The sequence below is a fragment of the Electrona antarctica genome (assembly GCF_951216825.1).
Source record: "Electrona antarctica genome assembly, contig: scaffold_498, whole genome shotgun sequence".
NCBI classification, from domain to species: domain Eukaryota; kingdom Metazoa; phylum Chordata; class Actinopteri; order Myctophiformes; family Myctophidae; genus Electrona; species Electrona antarctica.
Genome location: NW_027638613.1, coordinates 26,098 through 32,097, shown reverse-complemented (window position 1 = coordinate 32,097; position 6,000 = coordinate 26,098).

The window sequence follows — 6,000 nt, the reverse complement described above, 5'->3', positions numbered from 1 at the left end:
AACATACTCTCTCCCCATGCCTTCGGCCTGGTGGAGACAACCATGCCTTCGGCCTGGTGGAGACAATTAGCCAGTGGGACCGGGGCCCAGGGGCCCTTTGAGGAAACTGGGCCGCGTGGTACTGGGTTTGAGGCCCTGAAATTGGCCATTGATTTTGTTTAACGTATTAACTATATATATGATGCTTTCGGCTGTTACAGTACAGTAGAGGAACCGCCACACGGTAACTCTGTAATTTCTCAACCGTTTCGGGCTGTTGTGGAGAGCTATGTCTGTCTGGAGAAGCCGAAATAAAACACCATCAAATGTTGCTGCCTGACTGGACAATGGTCTCATTCCCTAGACCACTGACTGGACAATGGTCTCATTCCCTAGACCACTGACTGGACAATGGTCTCATTCCCTAGACCACTGACTGGACAATGGTCTCATTCCCTAGACCACTGACTGGACAATGGTCTCATTCCCTAGACCACTGACTGGACAATGGTCTCATTCCCCATACCACTGCGTAAGATTCGCTGCCCGGTGCCTTTAGTGGCCTTTTAAGTTTTTATTGTTCATGGTGTGAATTAAGCCACTACAATGCGGGCCGCATTAAGTGAAGGTGGGGGTGGCCAGTTGCCCACCCCTGTTCTAAAGTGTAGTTGTTTATTTGGTCTTGTTTCTAAAGTGTAGTTGTTTATTTGGTCTTGTTTCTAAAGTGTAGTTGTTTATTTGGTCTTGTTTCTAAAGTGTAGTTTATTTGGTCTTGTTTCTAAAGTGTAGTTGTTTATTTGGTCTTGTTTCTAAAGTGTAGTTGTTTATTTGGTCTTGTTTCTAAAGTGTAGTTGTTTATTTGGTGGTGTTTCTAAAGTGTAGTTGTTTATTTGGTCTGGTTTCTAAACTAAGTGTAGTTCTTTATTTGGTCTTGTTTCTAAAGTGTAGTTGTTTATTTGGTCTTGTTTCTAAAGTGTAGTTGTTTATTTGGTCTTGTTTCTAAAGTGTAGTTGTTTATTTGGTCTTGTTTCCTAATGTTGTTTAAACCAGTGATTGACCCCCAGATTCAACAAGTCAAGGACCCCTACAACATCTAAACCTATGTTGTGCCAGGGACCCCCAGGGACCCCCAGGGACCCCCATACATACCAGATTTGTGTTGTTAAAAAAATATTCCACATTTTGTCCCTTTTTTCCAAGATGTTTTTATTTTTTTAATAGCAGATCTACAAACTCACAATGCATTACACGGGACACATTGTCTCTTTCTTTTGGGCTTGTTTTCATAGACCTGGTTGCTTGTTTCTCACACAATCTCACAATGCATTACACGCGACACATTGTCTCTTTCTTTTGGGCTTGTTTTCATAGACCTGGTTGCTTGTTTCTCACACAATCTCACAATGCATTGCACCGCGACACATTGGTCCTCATTCACAAAGGAGAAATACGCCACAGTGTAACGGAAGCGTATACAGATACTAAATATCATCGTATTTCTCTGTCCGATCACGCTGCGATTTGCTCCCGTCTTATTCAGGGAAGCTGGTGTAATCACTTAATTTGTGCGGGTCGCAGAGTGTAGCCTTTCCGCATTTTTCCCAAGCGATTCGCCTGGTGTCGCCTGGTTAAATGGAACATCCACGCCCATCCCACACCATATAAGGCAACAGGAAATATCGGAATACGTCATCATAGCCTGCACCGGGCTTTAAATTATATACAACAGCCGAGATGAGCTTGTAGAGCAGTTAATTTTGACAGGCGGGTCTCTGCACGGACAGATCTTCAAGCAAACCGTGCGAGTTATATGTATATAATTATAAACGAAACTTGTCAACTTGGCACGCATTGCTTCACTCCTTGTTAAATGTCAGAACGTTAATAAGTTAACTGATGTTACAGTTACTTTCACATAATGAGAAAGAAGTTAATTTGTACTGTTCACCACACGACCAAATGCTATATTACAACTCGGCAATGATAAAAGCCCTTACTGATGAATGCACTGCAGGGTTATATAAAAAGAAAAAAGAACAATTGCACGCCTGCAAAGGTAAAATAGATACCGGTATCCGATTTTTGTCAGCCTAAGTGCAGGTTCATTTCATGATGTCGTCATATTAAAATGATTCGCGGGACATTTGCCACCAAACTTGATTGATCTCATGATGAGATCAATGTAGTAGCCTACAGCCTAGCTATAAGTTCCCCATATTATAAATTAATTAAGGTGCACTGGCTTAAAACTATGACTGGCCGAATTGCACGCGCTGATGCAATAATGTGGACTTCGATTTTTTTATAGGGCTAATTAGCCCTCGTGACTGCTGTCTGTCTGTCAGACCGGCATGTCTGTGAACCATAGAAATCATCTGTTCTGCTCCGTAACAAAACAATTTCAATAGGCCTACTGCAGCCTGCAGGCATTACTACTATAAACAACGTTGGATTCGTACAGTGCAGAATGCAGATAAGTGTATGTTCTTATTATAATTGTGAGTTTTTTTTTTAACATGCAGCGCGAGTCCGTGAGAGCCGATCTACAAGCTCACAACGCGTTGCACTGCGAGTAGAAAGCTGTCAAGTGAGCAGCGCAATCGCGCATGCTAGAAATATCCTAATAAATAAATACAAAGGTGTCGGGCAGTTTCTGTATGGGACTCTAGGCTAACCTGCCTCTAGAATGCATGCATTTAGGCATACAAGTGATACTTGGCTTTTATATAAGCTATCATTTTTTTATGTGCTGACCAATGTTTTGGACACATGCCTACATATTTTATCTGAGATTTGGGGACTTTTAATTGATTCAGCATGAAGACTAAAGCCTTCTGAATAAATCTACGCCACCTCTGAGCTGGCGCATCTTTTAGCGGAGTTTCCGACCAAACAACTTCACCGTCAAGTTCACGTTCAAGTGCATGAATTCCCACGTAATGTGGGAATCCACGTAAATGCCTGTCCGCTCACGCTCCGCTCACGTAACGTCACTTTATGAGCGTAAACGCCGTTGTGAATGAGGACCAGTGAGTTCTGTCTATTGAGGTGGAGTTTACACACAACATTTAGACTCAGTGGTCCTCATTCACAACGGCGTTTACGCTCATAAAGTGAAGTTACGTGAGCGGAGCGTGAGCGGACAGGCATTTACGTGGATTTCCACATTACGTGGGAATTCATGAACTTGAACGTAAAGAAATGATAGCTTATATAAAAGCCAAGTATCACTTGTATGCCTAAATGCATGCATTCTAGAGGCAGGTTGGCCTAGAGTCTCCTACAGAAACTGCCCCTGCAAGCCCGACACCTTTTTATTTATTTATTAGGATATTTCTAGCATGCGCGATTGCGCTGCACTTGACAGCTTTCTACTCGCAGTGCAACGCGTTGTGAGCTTGTAGATCGGCTCTCGCAGTCTCGCGGACTCGCGCTGCATGCATGTTAAAAAACAAACTCACAATTATAATAAGAACATACACTTATCTGCATTCTGCACTGTACGAATCCAACGTTGTTTAGTGTAGTAATGCCTGCAGTAGGCCTATTTAAATTGTTTTGTTCTTATGGAGCTCCTTTGAGTCAGTCTGACCGACGGTGTGTGTATGTGTGTGTGTGTGTGTGTGTGTGTGTGGGGGGGGGGGGAATTAACCTGCACTTAGGCTGACAAAGAGGATCTGACAAAGAGGATATAGGCTACCCGCCGTATATGGTTGAAAATGTATATGCCTACGTGTCCATGATCAGAACAAATTCATTCTCCACATGGCATTTAGACAGATGACAGTGAGATGATATTGATCCCCGCATGAATCAATGCAGCTCTGATAAAAAAAAGTATCGGATATCTATTTTACCTCTAGGCGAGTGTGCAATTGTTCTTTCTTTTTTTTATAACCCTGCAGTGCATTCATCAGTAAGGGCTTTTATCATTGCCGAGTTGTAATATAGCATTTGGTCGTGTGGTGAACAGTAGCCTACAAATTAACTTCTTTCTCATTATGTGAAAGTAACTGTAACATCAGTTAACTTATTAACGTTTCGACATTTAACAAGGAGTGAAGCAATGCGTGCCAAGTTGACAAGTTTCGTTTATAATTATATACATATAACTTGCGCTGTTTGCTTGAAGATCTGTCCGTGCAGAGACCCGCCTGTCAAAATTAACTGCTCTACAAGCTCATCGCGGCTGTTGTATATAATTTAAAACTTGGGAATCCTCTGTGCAGTCTATGATGACGTATTTCGATATTTCCTGCTGCCTTATATGGTCGTGGATGTTCCATTAAACCAGGCGACACCAGGCGAATCGCTTGGAAAAAATGCGGAAAGGATACACTCGGCGATACGCACAAATGAAGTGATTACACCTGGTTCCCTGAATAACACGGGACTTAACCGTAGCGTGATCGGACGGATGTTCCGCTATCTATACGCATGACCTTTACGCTTCCGTTACACTATGGCGTATTTCTCCTTTGTGAATGAGGACCAATGAGTTATGTCCATTGACGTGGAGTTTACACACAACATTTAGACTCACTGGTCCTCATTCACAAAGGAGAAATACGCCACAGTGGAAATGATGAGTAAACAGATGCGTAATGATATCGTATCAATCCGTCCTCTCAACCTACGCTTAGGTCCCGTGTTATTCAGGGAAGCTGGTGTAATCACTTAATTTGTGCGGAACGGCGAGTGCAGCCTTTCCGCATTTATCCCAAGCGATTCGCCTGGTGTCGCCTGGTTAAATGGAACATCCACGCCCATCCCACACCATAGGCAACAGGAAATATCGAAATACGTCATCATAGCCGAGATGAGCTTGTAGAGCAGTTCATTTTGACAGGTGGGTCTCTGCACGGACAGATCTTCAAGCAAACAGCACGAGTTATATGTATATAATTATAAACGAAACTTGCCAACTTGGCACGCATTGCTTCACTCCTTGTTAAATGTCAGAACGTTAATAAGTTAACTGATGTTACAGTTACTTTCACATAATGAGAAAGAAGTTAATTTGTACTGTTCACCACACGACCAAATGCTATATTACAACTCGGCAATGATAAAAGCCCTTACTGATGAATTGCCATGCACTGCAGGGTTATAAAAAACAATCACACCCGTGTGAACTGAGTGGTGCAAGGTCTTATATAGCCTGATCAGCTGTGGTCTGACGTAATGTCAGTGACCATAGTAACCATGCTCATTCTTTTGGTCCCCACGTACAGGTACATACATACACAGACACAAACATGTATACAAACACATACAGACAAAGCTGGTTATTGGAGTGGTTTGCACCACTCAAAAAGAAAGAACAATTGCACACTCGCCTGCAGAGGTAAAATAGATATCAGAGCTGCATTGATTCATGCAGGGAATAGATTAATATCATCTCACTGTCATCTGTCTGAATGCCATGTGGAGAATGGATTTGTTCTGATCATGGACACGTAGGCATAGGCCTATAGCTATTTAAATGTTCAACCATATACGGCGGCGGGTAGCCTCCTCTTTGTCAGATCCTCTTTGTCAGCCTAAGTGCAGGTTCATTTCATGATGTCGTCATATTAAAATGATTTGCGGGACATTTGGCACCAAACTTGATTGATCTCATGATGAGATCAATGTAGTAGCCTACAGCTACAGTTGCCCATATTATTAGGGACCAAGAAGTCACGCAGTGACTTTGGTCACTTATTGTTTTTGTGTTTATTTTTCTTCTCCTTCTTCCGCCAAAAATAGCTGTTCTGACTGAATGGTGTAGTCGTTTTTTGCGAAACGCGGTAATCTGGTAGAGGGCCATGCCAAACGGTGAATATGCGACGCCCAAGACGATTGGCCAAATGGTGGCGCTATAGCGCTCAATTGAAAATGCTAACTTTGAACGTGCATAGCTCATGAACCGTTTGACCGTTGGCAATGAAACTTTGATACCCATATGTGTCTCCTCATGCTGAACAACTTTCGTGTTCTGACTTTTGACCTCTGACCTTTAGATCACCCGCCATTTTG